The sequence below is a fragment of the Thamnophis elegans genome, chromosome 3 (assembly GCF_009769535.1).
Source record: "Thamnophis elegans isolate rThaEle1 chromosome 3, rThaEle1.pri, whole genome shotgun sequence".
NCBI lineage: Eukaryota > Metazoa > Chordata > Lepidosauria > Squamata > Colubridae > Thamnophis > Thamnophis elegans.
Window position 1 is genome coordinate 106,136,347 of NC_045543.1, and position 19,029 is coordinate 106,155,375.

General features: G+C 37.0%; 1 long non-coding RNA gene across 1 annotated transcript in view; it reads left to right on the forward strand.

Annotated features, from left to right (window-relative positions):
• Nucleotides 1-13,220, forward strand: part of LOC116506639 — a 28,529-nt gene extending 15,309 nt beyond the window's left edge. Inside the window, exons 6-7 of the long non-coding RNA XR_004255056.1 lie at nucleotides 1,642-1,823; nucleotides 12,343-13,220. This is a non-coding gene — a long non-coding RNA (uncharacterized LOC116506639). The remainder of the gene's footprint in view (nucleotides 1-1,641; nucleotides 1,824-12,342) is intronic.
• Nucleotides 13,221-19,029: the final 5,809 nt, after the last annotated feature.

Consider the following 19,029-nt stretch of genomic DNA (forward strand, 5'->3'; position numbering starts at 1 on the left):
TAAAGAATTGAGGAGTAGGAATGTTGGCAATGTGGAAATGCCCTTTCTTAGAATTTTAAATCTCATTTTAATAATGAAATTTATATTTTCAGTTTGCCTGTAATTCAATAACTGTTTTTGTTAAAGCTGATTTGCTTTATTTTTCATAGAAGCAAATTGCATGTTACACTTAATCAGATCCATACCATAAAAGAAAGCATAAGAACAAGGGGAAGACACTCTGAGTTGTCACCAATGGTTGTAGGAGGAGGCAATTGTAAACATCTTCTGAAAATGTTGCCCAGAAAACTGGATAGACTCATTCAATACAATGCAGCCTTTTAAGTCAGTATAAAAATAAACCCCCTTTTATATTGGGTTATATTTTGCTTGTTCTTAGTGAGTGCCAGTTTAGTGTAGTGGTTAAAAACTGGAGCTGTAGATCAGCTTGGACATAAAACTAACCTGGTGACCTTGGGACAGTTGCTCTTTCTCAGCCTTAAGGAGAAAGTAATAGCAAGCCTTTATTGAAAACCTTGCCAAGAAAACTGCAGGAAACCTGTCCAGGCAGTCACCAGTAGTCAATACAGACAAGGGCACAAAATAATAAATAAAATAAAATCTTAGTGCTGTTCAAGACAATCACTCTTTGTTGCATTGATGACTTCCATGGATCAGGATGAGAGATGCATGCCATGTTCTGCAGAAAAGAGGCTTATTTGGATAGTCATCACAGTATATTTTAAAGAGGATAAGATATAGAGTTCAGGGCAGAGCAGGACAAGAAGTTTTCTGCAGGACTTAAAGATTTCTGAGAAAAGGCCTTGATATTTTACACTTCTCATGTGGCAAGATCTGACCATGACCTTCCTTATGTTAGTAGAAACCTTTGGGAACAAAAAGCATTTCTGAAATCTATTCAATTCCGATAGCTTTGTGGGAAACATTTATTTCAGTCCTGTTAAAAATCTTAAACTGCTGCATGAATTTATGTTCAAAAGAGATTTACTATTTTTTTATAGAAATGTTTCATATGGGATGAGATTTAATATATAGAATGCCACTGCCAATCGTTTTGAAAAGTCATGGGTTTCAAACCTGCCTATGCTGTTTTGCAGAGAATATCAACAGTCTGATGCAGCATCTGCAGAGAAAGATATTTACTGGGAAACCTTTCTAAATTTCTGAAGTGCCACTCATTGATCTCAGACAAATCGTTGAAAATATGGCCTTTGCAAACATTGTGGAGTTGGAAAGCTGGCAGCCTGCCTGGTTCCTACTTAAAAGCATGTCATTCATGGAAAATAAATTTATCTAACTTGGCAAAAGTCAAGGTTTTCATGTTTTACTGCAATCAGACAGATATCACAGATAATTTAAAATCTTGCCACATATAATATCTACAGATAATTAGTCAAACATGTAAGACATTTTTAAAGTAAAATACCTTTAAGATATTTAATAGCTAAGATTTTGTCCTTCCCTCCTTTAATATTTTATATTAAAATATATTTTATTGAGTAACGGAGAACTTTGATTTGCATGTATTAGTGGTTTCATTTGGAAATGACCTTTTTTTAAATACAAAAATTACAAAAAGCCAGCATATAATAAGAACTGCAAACCTTGCTTTTAACATTCCCTTCTATTTTAATTTTGTAGATACCCTGTAGTCTGCTCGCCTGTCAAGGAGATGTGGAAGTGTGCTGGCATTCCAGCTGAAGACATCATTATGAGTGAGAAAATGCTCAAGGCCTTTTTTCAAAGTGGGCACTGAAAGAGATGCTTTCCTTCTTTAACTCCAGGGGATGCTAAGAGCTGCTCCAACAGACAGGTATTGTAAGGTCAGTAATTTTCTCTCTGTGTGTGATTGTGTGTGTAGGTGAATGTGCCGAAGTATTTATAAAAACATTCAGGATTTTACTAGAAGGTGGGTAAAGATTTTTTTAAAAAAAAATTAATGAAGATTCAGACACATCACAAAAGAAGGAATTGACAAGAAAGGATAATAAACTTGCCACGAAAGAGTTCTGGGCAGCACAGTACTGGCAGAAGTGATTTTAATATCTGACAGGTTAAGTTTCCTAATCTTTGCTATTGATATTGATGGGAAGTTTCATCTGCTTTTAGAGATTTTATCAGTGAAGACATGCTGCACTGCACGCATAACATGGGAACAAGTTTGCTGGAGATCACTGCTCTTCTTCCTCTGTGATAAAAATTGATATGAACTGTTTTAAACTGCTGGCAGATAATTACTCTGAACACTCAATAAGGAAAGCTATATCTTTAGAGTCTTCCTTTATCTTTTTTAAAAAATCCACTTTTTCATCCTCTTTTGTTTCTTTGATTACTTTGAGCCTTGTAATCAAACTAAGCTTAGTTCCTGGACCCTGGGGGCAGTATCTCTTAGTTCCCTGTCAAGGAGCGTTGCAAAACAATCAATCTTGCTCTCGCACTCTCTTGGTGGAAGTGCCACAACACGAAGAGTGCAATGCTTTGCTCTTGTGATGAAGCCTCAATGACAAAAGTTTTTATAAGCAGCTGACTGTATTTAGAGTTATGAATATGCAATGACTCTCATTAGTATTGAAGCATAGAAGCAGGGGCTGACATCCTCCCCCCCTCTTTAGAGCTGCTGAAGAATTGTCTAATGAATTGTCTTGCTTGTTCACTTGCACAGCCCTTTTCTGTTGTTTCTCCTGGTTCCAAGGGAGTTGCCCAGTTTAAGAATACTATTGACTGCAGAAATTAATTGCCAAGAACTGTAAAACAATCTCGAAATAGTGTTTAAATTGTCAAAACAGAAAGCATATAGCTCTACAGGAGATAAACGCATCACAACGAAGGAGACCTCTGGACAAGAACTTTGCTCACCATCAGCACAGGAATGTGGAGACATGGTCTTTTTCCTCCATCCATGCCTTCCCAAGCATGAAATTGACAACAGGAGCTGAATTCAAGCTGCGAGTATCTGATTTCTAGTTTGACTTTTTCACAGAAAAAAGAGAGATGATGAATCTGCATACAATAACTACTCATAGCACAGAATTATTTGGTGACCCTTTCAAGATTCTGTCCAACACTTTTTAATCTAGACCAGTCCAACTTTTTGTTGTGCCTGCATGCATAATGATGAAAATGTTTCCAGCAAAGATATCCTCTTTGATATAAAGCACACAAGTAGCTTCAAAACACTCTCACATATATGGCTCAGTGAGATAAATTAAATTCTTCACTGTATCCCTTTTTTAAATCAACCTCATAAACTGACAGACTGCAATTATAAAATGATAAGTTCTAAGAACAAATAGGAGATCAAAAGTTTGAGAAGCTTCATTATACATTTAATTTGTAATTAAAAGAGTCATATTTGTAGAAGGAATTGTTAATTTTGATATATTTGTGGGATAGCAGACAGCAACGTATTTGCTTAGCTCTCAAACCACTTAATCATTGTATGTGTGCGTGTGTGTGTGTGTGTGTGTGTGTGTCCGCGCGCTTTATACATGCATTTTAAGAATAAACACAGCTGTGAAAAATATGTCATACATCAAATACTTGTTTCCTCTGTCTCTTGGCTTCAGTGATTGTACATGACTATGAACAAGTAAGTAATAAAATCTGGAGAAAGATGAAACCAATCAGGGCCTTTTTAAAGTCCATCAATCATTCTGTGCAACCATGATATTATTAGCTCAAGTAAGCCTTGTTCTTGCCATTTAATGGACATCAAAACCTCCCTCATCCCCATTTTCATCCTGAGACCGAAATTACCATGGGAAATAATTTTTATGGGCATTATCTTAGTAAGGAACCAATCAGATCTAATCACATAACATGCTACTGAATAATTCAATGTTCTTCCTAAATTTGCATTCTTTTTTTGTCTATTAGCCCATACTTCTAAAACTGTACGGATTAAAATATATACTACATCCTGTGATAGTAAGGAGATAATATCATGTGATTTTTCATAACCTACAGTATGTATCTTCTAATTATCACTGCTTTCTGCTGATGTCTAGCACATGTGAGTATCCATGTAAAAATATTTGGTTCCTGGACTTTTTCTTTAATTATACTACTAAGAAATCTTAACTACTCCCAGCTGTAAAAACAGCAAGCATAAGAAAACCAAAAGTGAAACAATTATTTTGAAACAAAATCGACTATGGTATGCAAATAATAACCAGCATGCCTGGTAGATATTGTAATGAACCCTAGAATTGTATTATATGACAATATTTCAGTTTTAATTGCAAACTGGGTAAAGATGATTGGGATCTGTAATTAGCACATACATTCCAGACCTCATGACTGCTATGAAAACCCATAGTATTTATGGAATGATTATCTGGATATAAGTTGGTGTTTCTTGTTTTCAAAGAATACTTGTAAAATCCGATTTAAGAAAGAGAAAAATGATTAGTTCATATCTTTCTAGTATTAAAGCACCAGTTTCTTCATTTGCTCTAGTATGGACTTTAGTCATTTTAAATAACATGAAAAAGAAATAATATTTCTTCCAGATAGTGATGTGTTAAAAATATCTATGTGCAAAGCTTTAACTGTCCAAGGAATGAGTATCTGTGATTCATAAAAGATACATTTAAAAGACACTCTTTTTCCTGAGAATTTGGTTGAATTGGTACGGGTTCAAAATATGAAGTTCTAACTTTACTGCAATGTGAAACAGCTGTTTGTAAAAAGCAGGGATAGTAGCAATATACAGATGTAATTTGGAACAAGCACACTCTTCTGTCCCTTTTGGTATTTATTTACTATAAGTCTGTCATATTTTTAAATAAAATTGGTTGTGGTCTAGGGTTGGAAACAATTGCGGTATTTTTATCTCATAAAACTTGTAATTGTTTTGCACTGCAAAAAGGTGTAAAGGAAAGAAAAGGCAAGAAACTTTGAACATTCCTTGAAATGTATTAAAATTATTGTATTTAGTTCTGAACTTTTGAATATGACTACTTTGCTCAGAACTATAAGTTGGATGCAAATTAATATTTTAGTTCTACAGCTCATAACTTAAAAGTGAGTACCATTTGCATTATTATGTCTTACTTTGAGCCAGCCTATATGAAATTGTGCTATCCATTCATTGCTCAATCTATTCCAAACGACACATTAATCCCCTATAGCAGATGTTTAGGGTGATTTAGAATACTTTGAAACTGAAGCAAACTACAAGCGTAAGAAAATAAATTAGTAATTGACATATATTTAAGGGAAAGAAGAAACTCTTCCTTTCACTTCTGCTGATGAAAAAGTTCTATCAGCAAAATTCAACTGTTGATTCAGATTTTGTTATGAAACGTGCTAACAATCCTTACACAGTAATATGACAAAATTTATGCTATCACACTGGTATTGGTTTGCATCCAGTAATATCTATTTATATATAGGAAAGATATAAAGGTGGAAAATGCCTTCCTCCGTATGACCATGGAATTCCATAACTGTAGTATCTGCACCACAGAGTCGGTGTTGGACCATGTTCTTAGTACAGAGATCTATTTTGTAGCATACTAATAGACAGTTGCATTCTCTACAGAGTTGAACAGAAGAATTATTGGATATATGAAATATATCCCTTCCCAACATATTAGAAAGAAAGAAGCTGTGCTATGACAATATGAGGACTTTTTCTTTTTTTTAAATGTGAAGAATACACTACATTTAGCCTGGACATGTGTTTTAAACTTATGTACATAGGATAGTTTAAGAAAAATTAACTTCTTGATTTTATTGCCTTTTAACTGGATATTGGACCATATTATACATTCCACACAGACAAATCTATTATGTCTTAAAATGCATATATTGTATATGACTTTATCTAATACATAGTTAAAATACAAAATGCGGTACATAACCATGTTCCTTTTATGAGTACACATAATATTTCTTACATGGACATGTAGAAAAGTGTAACAGTCTAGTAAATTACACTGTTTAATGGTGACTGAGAACTGATTATTGTTCATTTTCTAGAGCAGTAATGCAACCCTTTTATGGTTTACGTGCCAAAAGCAGGGGGAGCACAGGAAAGTCATGCACAGGTGTGCCACACATGTGCATGCTTCCACCCTCTGTGTACATGCGTGTGCGACCAGCACTCCCCCCGCTTTTGGCACACTTTTTCGCCCTCCCTAGGCTCCAAAGGCTTTCTAGTAGCGTGGGGAGGATAAAAATAGCCCCCCATCCCCCGGAGGCCATCCAGAGGCTTCAGGAGCTTCCCTAAAGCCTCCAGAGCACGAAAAACTGGCCCTACAGAGACACCAGAAGTTTGGGAGCCGATTTTTGGTTTGCTCATAGGGCCATTTTTCGCCCTCTGGAGCCTCCAGGAGGCTTCCCTGAAGGCTCCGGATGGCGAGAAACACCCCTACGGCCAAACTGAAAGTCACTTCCTGTTTGCTCATAGGGCCAGGGCAGCCTCCTGCAGGCTCCAGAAGGCAAAAAATGGTACTACGGCCAAACCAGAAGTCTGTTCTCAAACTTCTGGTTTGGCCGCAGGGTTGGTTTTTGTGCTTCAGGGAAGTCTCTGGAGGGCAAAAAATGGCCTCAAAAGAATGCCAAAGTCAGCTGGCCAGCACACGCATGCTAGCTGGAGCTGACAGGGCAATGCCTCACGTACCCTGACAAATGGCTCTGCATGCCACCTGTGGCACGCGTGCCATAGGTTTGCCATCATGGGTCTAGAGTAATGATCTAGATTGGCACTACATATAATCTGAATGTGGACGGAATACAAAAGGGAACAACCAGTACACTGAGTTGGTTTAATCATGGAGAAAGAAAGCATAAATATCAAACTGCATAATACATTTCTGCAGAAAGGGTGAATGTTTTGTACATATTTTGTGTCAAACTCCCGGCCCACGGGCCAGATGCATCACATGCTGGCCACGCCCATGCCCGATTTAACAAAGGGCAAAAAAGTAACATGATGCCACCATGACGACGTGTGTTTGACACTCCTGGTCCACAAGAAAGAGCTTTGGTTACATAGCACTGATGAGCCTTGAAAAAGAGAGGGATGAGAAGTTACAAACTACTGATATATGGATGAGTGATATAGGGATGTATGGATGACGTGGAAACAGATATGGTTTGGATGTATATCTATGTGCCTTTTGCAAATTAATGATTAATATCTTACTGGTAAAATGATACATTATTGCATCAGTCAAATTAATCTGGAGGAAACTTAAGAATTGGATATCAGTGATGGAATTTTTTTACATGAATGAATTAAAACAAATGTAGTTTCCACAATGGCCAAGACGTGTACAAAATCCCAAGGAGGTAATAAGGAAAATAGGAGAGCTGCACTATTATTTTCCAGCACCTTGTATTGTGAGATATGCTTCTGAAATTGGAATTGGGAGACCATAGCTGGTAATCACAAGGAACTGTATACTCAACAATTTAAGCTAATGATGAATTAAAGTCAACTAACTAGTGCTATTATCCCAACTTGTGCAGCTAAATTTCATAGGTTAACCATTCCATAGCAAAATCTTTCTAGTTTCTTTTGAGGATCAGCATAAAATAGTTCACCTACAGCACTGCTTTGAGAAGCAGGTGGCTACATCTCTAAAAAATGACAACCTTCCTTTAGTTCTTCTGGTATTTGGTGACAGGATACAAATCATGTAAGGGCAATACCTTCCAGTCCTAGAGTCAATTTAAAATGTAGACATGGATTGTGATATCAATGTCATGGTGCACATGCTTTGAGAAAGCCATTATGACGAATAATAGAGAGATTCAGTAGGAAGCCACTGAAAGCTGTAATTTAGGGTTCCAGAAGCCACAGTATTACGATTACCATTAAAATTTACAGTGACAGAAGCCCAATTACACATGGTTATTTTCTTTTCTTAAATCAAACTATATTTCTGTTGTACATGAAAGATTCATTTCCTCCCTCCAATCACTGTCACGGGAACCTATTTTTGTAGCTTCTGGTGTCAGAAGAGATGGGTTAGCCTTATCTCTATGACAATGAAAGGATCAATGAGGGTAGCAAAGCTGGGAGCCTCTTTGGAGCCAGCGGAGAAAACTCATTTGCATGATAATCAGCACCATGCAAGCCTCCACACTTAGCAAAGTACAGCTCAAGTATAACAGCAGTCATGAAACAGAACTGAAGTAGGAGCTTCCCACTAATTTTGGGAAAGCTGGTAGATAAAGCAACAAAGTCAAGCTTCAATAGAAATGCTACTTCCCAGACAAGATAAAAGAAACTGAAGTTTCAATCTGAAATGTTGGTTACTCATGCCCCTTTTGTTTATTGAATTCATCTGAATGAGATGAACTAACCGATTACTTTATTGAAATAATTTTTTCTCTATTAGCTATCTTTTTGATCTTTTGGGGGAATGTACTTAAACCCTTTCTGTTCAATTTTCATGACAAATTGTACATGAAATTGTTATCTTTTGGTGAGTTAATCCAATGCTTCAATCACATGTAAATATTTTATTTATTACATTTTTATTATTTCCTCGAAGGAGCACTAGGAATCAATAGTTTCCCCTTCCTCCTACCTCGTTATATTCTCAGAACATCTTCTGGAGTAGATGAACAGTTTGAATGACCTACCTAGCAACTTTATTATTGAATAGGGATTTTAATGTTGCGTTTCTGAGCAATGGTTCAGAAAAATAAACCAATAAAGATAGTTTATTCTTTATTTTAATTATTCATTTATATCATTAAAATTGTTAAAGGCAGACAGATAATTGTCCAGCAGCTTTGCATAGTTTCTTTGGATCCAGGCTTCCAAGAAAGAAAGTACAAATAAGGAGTCATTGTAAGATTTTTTGATAAACATAGCTTAAGTAAAAATTTTGGAAGAACAAAGCTTCTGTATACTTCTATGCTTCTGTGTTGTTCAGTTCGAATATATCCTGTTCTGAAAGCTTATCAGCAATTGCTGAAGAAAATAGGTGAATCTAAAACATGTACCCCTCTTTTCTCAAAATGGAAACTGGAAGCTTAAATAACAACAGTAAGAATAGAATTAAATAATTTAAACCTGAAGTATATGAACAAAATCACAGTTAAGGTGAAATTAAACATATTTAATAAAACAGCAGCAGTCCTCCCCAAACCTTTCCCCAGACCAAGCAAGCAAATATACAGAACTAGCTGGATACCCGTGCTTTGAGATGAAACTATGTGATCAGGCTATGGAAGAGAAATTCGGTTCACAATCTGTTGGCTCAGTGGTGGTCGGTGATTGAAACACAGAAGGGAATATTGCTCCTGATGCCTTGAATCCAGAAGCAGTTCCATAGGTGGAAGGCATAGACATTTTGGTGAGATGCTGACTTTTAGTAGTGCAAGGAGCCCCAGATCACTCCTAAGTGAAGGAGTGGAATGTCTGCAAGTTTGAACTGAGATAACTGAATGTGAGGCAACTGGCAGTTGGAACAGAGTTCTTTTCAGGTGTGTAGGGGGAGTAGCATTCTAACTCTTTAACATCAGAGTGTGTTAATATAAAGCAACTGGCAGTTGAAACAAAGTTCTTTTCAGGTGAGGAGGGGGAGTAGAACTCAGCATCAGAGCGTGTTAATTACTGTATAAGAAATACTAATTATCTGATGATCATTTGAAAAAATCCTTTCTTAGTGAGCACCTAGAAGCCAAGAGGAACATACATGCCAAATTTCAAGTTTGTAGGCTTTACGGTTCTGGAGATTTTGTGATAAGTGAGTGGTATTTGCCATATCTATCTATCTATCTATCTATCTATCTATCTATCTATCTATCTATCTATCTATCTATCTATCTATCTATCTATCTGGGTATGGGTATGGGTATGGGTATGGGTATGGGTATGGGTATGGGTATGGGTATGGGTATGGGTATGGGTATGGGTATGGGTATGGGTATGGGTATGTATGTATGTATGTATGTATGTATGTATGTATGTATGTATGTATGTATGTATGACTAGAGAGTAATTAGGCCTATGGCCCTTTCTAAATGATGATGTTTTAAAACCAGTCAATTCTCACATGTCTGCTCATTTATTTATAACTGGGTTTCAATGACATGTACCCATCATAAGTTTATCATCTCTGGCAGAATAAGGACATCATCTAGTTCTGTCAATTGAAACACATGGCTTTTCTCAGTTATAGTTTTCATCTTCTGGTAGTTATCAAATCTTGAGTAATCAAGTGATGAGTGATTAAGTCATGTCCATAAATATGTAAACCATTTATTCAAATGTAATTGAGTTATAATTGATTATGACATGCCTTGTAGAAGATGTACTATGTAATAGGTTTCCCTTGTATTTACCAGTTCTGAAAATGCTGAGCCTCAAATATATTTCAGTTTCCTTGAAGAAATGACATAAAAAGGCTACAATGAATGCTGATGAGTCATAGAACTAGACATGTTCCATCTCATCCTCAATGATTCTATCTGAAGGGATGCTCTATGTTTCTATGTTGCAAAGGAAAGGCTACCATATAGCCGTTTATCTTGCTATTACCATGCCTTGTGTACTATGATCTTTAGCTAAAGTAAGGTTTATTCTATTTGGGCATACATTTAGTCTGATAAAGGAGAATCTGGGTTTTGATTATTTTGATTATTTTGAAAGAGGGAAAATTCAACAATGAACAACTTTCTGAATTTTACTGAATTACTGATTACTGATTCAGAATTCCTGAATCAACTTTCTAAGTTATAATTTTTTAAAATCATTATTAAAGAGTGAAAACTTTCTATGTAGCAGCGTTGCAAATAATAATACTAACAACAAACAGCAACAAATAAACAGCGCCTAAATGGTAACTAAGACTAAATCCAGGAATTTGAATAAAGTGAGTAATTAGATCAGGACTTATTAAATATTTCTTCAAAACTTGTGTGAAGTTATATTCATTCAGAGTCAATAGTATTAGTGCCCAACATTTCTGTTTTGGATGCTTTTCAATGGTAACTTTCCAAGCAACTGTATTACAGTGCTCTTAGTGGTTCCTTCAAAATCTATAATATTCCAGTTTGAAATGAGATGGGATTACAACAGTACAGTAACTGCTCTTCATTCCTTCTAGATTATGTCATCTCTGAAAAATTTCTTTAATGTCTTTAAACTTGATATGTTTATTATATACGTACATACTTAAAAAATCATTTTACTGTTGCATATTATTAAACACGCAGTATTTTTTCAAAGAAGTTGGTGAATAGAATATATATTTCAAATCAGTTAAATCCTGAGCTTTTAAATGAGGTCCTTTAAAAAGATCAAGTACTGTCTTTCACTGTTTTTATGTGGGCATTGTTTCCCTATTGTTCTTTGTTTTTCAAAGTTTTAATGATTGTAAGCCACCCAGAGTTGTATATAACTTTAATACATTATTTTGAGTGGAAAATAGAAACAAAAAGAGTATATAACAGTGATGCTAATCTTTTTGTCATTGCGTGTCCAAATCCATAATGCAATTCATGCATGACCCCCTGTGTGCCCCGCACCCCTGTGCATGCATGCTTGACTCCTGTGTGTGCCCTGCCCCCAATACGTGCACGTGACTGCCCCCAGCGCATGTGACCCCCCCTCACCCATTTTTGGCTTCCAGGTTGGTGCAAGAGGTTTTCTAGGCTCAAAACAAGGTGCAAGGAGGCCTCATATCCCTCCTGGACCCCATTTTGGGCCTGAAAGGTGTCCTGCACCAACCTGGAAGCCAAAATGGGGTATGCGGGCACTGCACAGCCCCCCCATACAATGCGACCACTCCCCATATACACCCCTGCCATGCGCACATGCATCCACACATGCATCCACCACCATGCATGTGCAGCAGAGACCTTAACACTAGCTAGCCGGTGGGAGGCACATGCACATGTGCAGTGGAGCTGGGCTGGGGCAACGGCTGGCATACCTACAGAGAGAGCTCTCCATTCCCTCTGTGGCATGCATGCCATTGGTTCACCAGCACGGGTATATAACATTTCCTACACTCCTATTGCATATGACCTCAATCTAAGTGACATCTGATCTTTTTTTCATCAACTGTACACACATTTTAAAAATGTCTTTAAAAGATTGATTGATTGATTAATTATGCTGATTAATTGATGAAAGCTGGAGCTTCATTGGAACAACCATACAAGCCACATGAACTATTGTGAAAAATATCGGGGAGAAGAAATGCAATTTCTCTGATTCAGCAAACTGATAACATGAAGAAAGTCAAGCAATTTTACATGCTTTTTAGCATTTTATATAGTTGCCATACCATTTGGCATGCTATTCTCATGTTCCATAATTGCTGAGAACAGTCTTTCTAGTGAAAGTTGTCTTTTTTTTCTTTTTCATAGATTGGATGATGTGGTACAGCTGATGCAAAGGCAAAACTTGAAATGAGCATGTTTGAAATCCCAAAGTCTGTGGTCTGCAGCTCCTCCTTCCAAGCACCATAGAAGAACTGAATTGATAGGGCTTGTCCTCTGCTACTGATAACCAAGATTTGATCCATAAAAGTAGGCAGGTTTGTGAGCAATAGGAAAGGAGCAGTTTTACTTTAACTCTTGCCATTGAATCTGAAGAGTAATTGCCACCCTGGAAAGGTAATTACATATGCTATTGTTTATACACATAATAGGTCTGGAATGCATGTTCTGCAAATAGAAAAAAGAAAAAGAAAATCCTGCTTTCAGATTGGGGCGGTACACAATGTATAGTGACAGAATGCCACAAATAGCATTCATACCCCTGCATGTTAATAGGTGATTTCTCTTGGTGTGTGTGTTTAAGGCCGGGGATGGGAGGAGGGATTTAGAGCATGAAAGGGAAGGGAAGGAAAAAAGGCTTTTTTATAAAGTACCATGTAAATACAAGTGATTTCCCCCTCTCCCTCGCTGTTCCTAGTTCCCTTTCTCTTGCTGTCTCTTTCTTTTTAAAAGAATCAAGAGAAATGTTTTTGAAGCTTCAAAGGGATTGCACTCTTCTCTTACCCCATGGGAATATTAATTACTCCCAAACTTTTAAAATTTCTTGAACAATACCATATGTGTTTGTAAAAGAAATTACAGAGAAAGCTGTACTAAAGGGGTCTTGACTTGAATTGCCCTGAAATTGGACTAAACAGTTTGACAGAATATTGGATAGCAGTTTGAAGCATCCTGCTGTGCCTGGAGCGGGACACGACACACACACACACACACACACACAGACAGACAGACAGAGAGAAAGAGACAGAGAGAGAGAGAAATGTGTGTGTTTGTGTGTGTGTGTGTGTGTGTGTGAGAGAGAGAGAGAGAGAGAGGGGGAGGGAGGGAGGGAGGGAGGGAAGGAGGGAGGGAGGGAGGGAGGGAGGGAGGGAAGAAGAGAGAGAATTTTGATTACCAGAATGTCTCTTGCATCTATTATATTTTGGTTATTTAAAAGCATTTATTGGAAATAACATATAGAGTGCCATGATACGTCCTTCCTGGATTATAAATATGCCTTTCTCAAGAACAAAATTATATTTACATTGCAAAGAATGCTTCAGAGTATTGTAGGAACAAGAATGGCACAAAGCCAAGAATTCTTTTGTATTTTAATATTGAACCAAGCATTGTTAGGGGCTGAAGCAAATCATCATGGGTTATGCTCTGCCGTGGTGTCCAGTAAATTGCATGACCAGCTTGTTAGGTTTGACAAGAGCCCTTTCCCTAACAAAGGCCTCAGCAACTCCTAGCAGCCACGGAATGTCAGAATGAACACATTTCACACACAGATGTGTGACCATAATGGCTTTTAGAAAAGATGCATGTGGTGGAGAAAAGGGTGTGTGTGTGATGGGGTGGGGAGGTGAACAGTTAGCAGTAGGGACCCAGCCCTGTTGACCATTTTTAATCAGTTCTTCTGTAAACAATTCAACAATTTCATTGTTCTCCAAAAACTAATAAAGAGAAACAAGCACTTTTCATTCATCTTGAAGTAATTTTCTGTCAGGTTCAAGCCCCTTGTGGCTTACAGCTTGTGCACAGCTAGCTGTGTGATACCACTACTATTTCAATTTATTTTACAAACTCTGACCATTCAAATGTCAGCTAGTGTTCACCAAGCCGGCATCTGAAATTGTGCAGTTAACGAGTTTTACAACACTTCTATCAAGAGAAACTGTTTAGCATAACTGACTCTTAAGGAGTTATTATACCTCTAAAAATCCATTTTAAGGGGCATTATTTAAATAAAATAGAAAAACGGTTCACTGCCTTTTAAAGGGCCTACAAAAAAAGTCCATCAGATCCAGTGCAGTAATCCTCAGCTTAAAGCACTCTCAAGAGCCCTTCTGGGAATTATCAGCATAATGAAATGTTTTGTGAAATGTCCAGATAGATTCCTCTACTCCACAATTTTATGGCACCATATTTATTTTCCACCCATTTTTTTAAAGTGAATTACTTTTCGACAGGATGACTTTACACTCGGCAGATTAACTGAACACATACTATTACCAAGGTTATAGAGTGGAAGGCAGAGCTCTGTTTGCAGCATTGTCTATATAAAACTCTAAGAGAAAGACGGGCCCTTTAAACCACCATAAGGCTTATGCTAATGTGGTGCCTCTTGTACATTATTTCCCATACCTTTTAACAATTCTGTTACACAGTTTGTAATCAATCTATCCTTTGGTTAAATGCCCCCCTGCCCCTGAAGATAAAATGAAATTGCACTTACTGAATAAAGAGATATTTCTGGACACTAATATCAAAAGGAATAGATGTAAATTAATTACTGTATATACTCGAGTATAAGCCTAGTTTTTCAGCCCACTTTTTGGGCTGAAAAAAGCCGCCTCGGCTTATACTCGAGTCAGTGAAAAATTTGCCCGAAATGGAGGAGAAAAAGGGGCGGGGCCATGCCGCTGGGTGACACTCGTGAATGGCCCAGTGCCCCTGTGAGTTTCCCCTCCCTCTCTGTCAGTTTGCCGCGCAGCGCGCACCGCACCATCCCCCCTCCTCACGTTCTAATGTAATGCAGGGCTGTCTTACGATTCCCCTTCCTCCCCCTCCTGCCGCTCTGCAACGATGTCCCACCTCCTCCTTGTTATGGCAAGCAGCCACATAGCGATGTCCCACCTCCTCTGGTACAGTGATCCAATGATAGGAATCACTGTGCCGTGTGTCATAGGAGGCGGGACATCGCTCCCGCGGCTGCACGGGACATCATCATCACAGCGGGACATCAGCATCATGAGGTGAGTGAAGTATTTCATTGAATACACCACTAGTTTACTGTTTTTCTTTGAAATAAATATTCAAAAACATTATTGGTATCTATTTTTATTTTTGAAATTTACCGGTAGCTGCTGCATTTCCCACCCTAGGCTTATACTCGAGTCAATAACTTTTCCAGTTTTTTTGTGGTAAAATTAGGTGCCTCGGCTTATATTCGGGTCGGCCTATACTCGAGTATATACGGTATAGCTGCCAATGGCACCAAATTAGTTTCACTATAAAAATCCACAATGGGTAGGGCACAAAATAACCCAAATATCTTGATAGTTGTAAAAACCACACTAGCAATATAAAAAGCTATAAGGAACTATTTTAAAAGTGTATTTCAGAAAGACAATATATCAATAAAAGCCTTTAGATTCTGGAATACAAGTTCTTGTTTTATTATCCTTTGACAAGATGACCTTTATTGGTCCTTTTCATAAATACAGAGTAGTTTTACACTGCAACAGTGCATTCCTTGGGGAGCATCCCAGAGTCCATAGATTTATTCAGATTTCCATCAATTTGTCATTTGGCAATTTTGAAGTCAGAAAGAGGAAAAAGTATACTTGGCAGGGTTGCCATAGGAAATGTCAGGAAGGGTCAAAGATCTGTTAGAACATTTCAAATTCAACTTGCTCACCAAGATGCCTTATATCAGCATGCAATCTATGCCAGCCCTGGAGTTGCTATAGATTTGTTCCATGTCATTGGTTTTAGCTGCTCCCTCTTTTTCTCAAAACAAACAAACAAACAAACAAATGCTGCAAAAACTAAGCAGGATCAGATGTAGTTAAAATCAGTGCTGCAAAATCACATGGATGGGAAGTTCAAGATATCCCAGGATTTTAGGTTAAATTGAGAAGTTGAAAAAAAAATCCTCGATGATGGCAAAGTCAAATCATTTCTATACTGCTACCAAATCACAAACACATTTGTGAAGGTATCAGGAGTTTCCTGAAGAATACTTCAAGCCTTTGCTTCTATCACCTCTGGCAAGATTTTATGCCCTCATCACCACATGATTGGCCTACTGTAAAATGCTGTAGATGAATTACTTTTGAAGTCTATATGGAAACTGCAGTTGTTAGTGGAGCATGTGCTGGCAAAATTAACTTCTAGGAGTACATTACACTGTGCTTAGACCCTGTGTTGATTACCAATAGACTTCTTAGTGCAAGTCAAAATACCGGTATTAATTAAACATGATTTAACATTAGATACCTCCAGGCAGATATTTCCAGATATAACTGACATCTAATATGTACATCATGAGAAAATACCTGGGAAGATTAGAAGGACTAATTCTGTAATGGGACCAACAATGTGGAATGGCTTCCCTCTGAATATCAGGCTCATCTCCATATAAGCATTAAAACTGAATTGTCACAGCTGTCTTTGGTGGTTGATATTTAATAGTATTGATTGAGCTGTTATGAATCTGCATGGAGTTGGTGGTATATAAATAAAGTAAAATAAAAAATAATGGATTTTTCTAGAAACTCTATCTTTAGAATTAGGGCTAGAAATGCTCTGCCAAAGCAAGATATAAGTTCATTTATTCTGAGTTTTTAATAACTAATCTCCTTTACCAGGAATAGATTATGAGTGTTATTTTTTCCCTGGGTGTTTTCCAGCAAATGCAGGGTTTTTGATTTTTTAAAAACAAACTCAATGTTGATCCATTGGTTGAGACAGAAATTGACTGACTGACTTGTTACCTGGCCAAGATCCTGGTTAATATTAGCAGGCAATGATTCCTTGCTATTTGCATTAACATTGGGCAGCCTGAAGAAAAAGTAAAGAAAGAAAAGAAAGAAAGAAAGAAAGAAAGAAAGAAAGTAGTTTCAATAACACAAGCCATTTTTTGCTTTATATGCGATAGCTTAGAAATGATAAAAGCACTTACAGTTTATAAATCTTTGACCATATTATATAAATAAATTGAGCAATTGTTTTAGTTCCCAGAAACTGACAAAGAAACATGATTTCAGCAGGGAATACACAAGTTCAGAGCTGCTTGACTGCTTGTTCACTTAATGCCAAACCATATTAATTTCCCCCCATTATCCATAGTTTATCGTGACTTTGCTAGGTAGCCCTTCGTTTGTCCTTTCTTGATAAAATTACCTGAAGTTTCATGTATCATAAGAGTTGACAAGACATCCTTTCCATGCTCTTATAGAATAACACAAGAAAGAAAAGGTTATGCCTTTTCTTGACTAAAAAACGGATGAGTTACCATCCCTGAGAGACCTGTCATAAGAAAAGGCATGGAATGAGTTCTCAATTCAGATGTTACACCAGAAACATGAAGTTTAAAATTTCAGGCTACTGTATATTGTTTTCCATTTCCTTCCAATTATTTTATAATAATATATCCTGATAAAATAACCAGCGGCCATTGCTAACTAGGGATAATGAGCACTCCGTATGGAAAACGCCAGGCTGAGGAATATTTTTTAGTTAGAACATAATATCGGTATGTATGTGAAGTAGATTTTTATGTTTTAATTTCATTATCATTTTGTTGTTGTTGCATTTCAAATGTCGAAATAACACCGTCCTTACATGGCTCGCAAGGAAACATTTTCTAATAGTGATGCTGTGCTTTCTTCCCCCCAAAACATGATCATCATCTTATGAAGCTTTTTGGTGTAAATTGAAAAAAAAACCCATCCAAACTTTGATGGAAGCCAAATACATCATTCACTAACTTTTTGGGAAAAAAACATCAACGACATCCGTTATGTGCTGTGATTTAGAGAAGCTGCATAACAGGATTGTAAATTATAAAACTTTCCTGACATAACAGTCACTGTGAATTTATTTATGTAATTGTTGGAAGAAGAGTTTTTCTACAACAGAGTCAACTTCACCACAAGTAAAGGGTTCTAATTCTTTTCAGCAGTCACATTTGAAATTTTCATAAAGAATGACAGACACTATCACAAAGTTGATGCAGGTAACTCATTTGTACCTACGATTCTTTCTGCCTTTCAGGATCATTTTCTCAAAATTTGCCTCCTTGCTCCACATTTCCTGCAGTCCATTTACACTTGCCCAAATTTAGGGGATTATTTTTTTGGCTTAGTCCATGGAAACCTGTTATTGAAGTTTTGCACTTAGCAGAATTATGCCCAATCTATGCCCAACAGACACATTTTTCCTGTTTGTCCAGGCAGTCAAAAGAAAAACTCAGAGCATCTCTGATAGGGATTGGGCTTGTCAAGTACTGGCAAAATTGAAGGATTACACTCTGGACTTTCTCACAGCCAGCCTATCCAAGAAGAGAAGGAAAAATGAGACTGTTTGCTTTTTGCTCCTATGGTTTTGAAAATATTGGGATTTCAGCTTCTAATGAAGAATTTAATTTCCATTGATTATCTTAATATTATTAACCTCAAATAATAGTCTCACTACATTTTTGCATGTGCATATGTATGTCTATGTAGATCATTGATCACAACAATGTATCATATCAATGAAGTTTCAAGCTGAAATTTGGCCAGTGAGTTTGGATTACAGCAGATGGTTCTTACTAGAGAAGACTTTAAAATACCATATTAGCAATATTAGTAGGGAATGGGTATGAGAGTTAAATAATGAGAACTTTAAGCTCTTATACTTTCATGCCCCCCTCCCCCATACTCAAGCTATTCCTCCTTATGTTTTCAGTTCTATGAGTAAAGAGACCAGGACTAAGTTTTCTTACCTTTTATTATCAAAAAATGCCATCCAGCTCAAGGGAATTCTTTATATGGAAGATTCCAACCCCTTCCTATCTGTCTTATA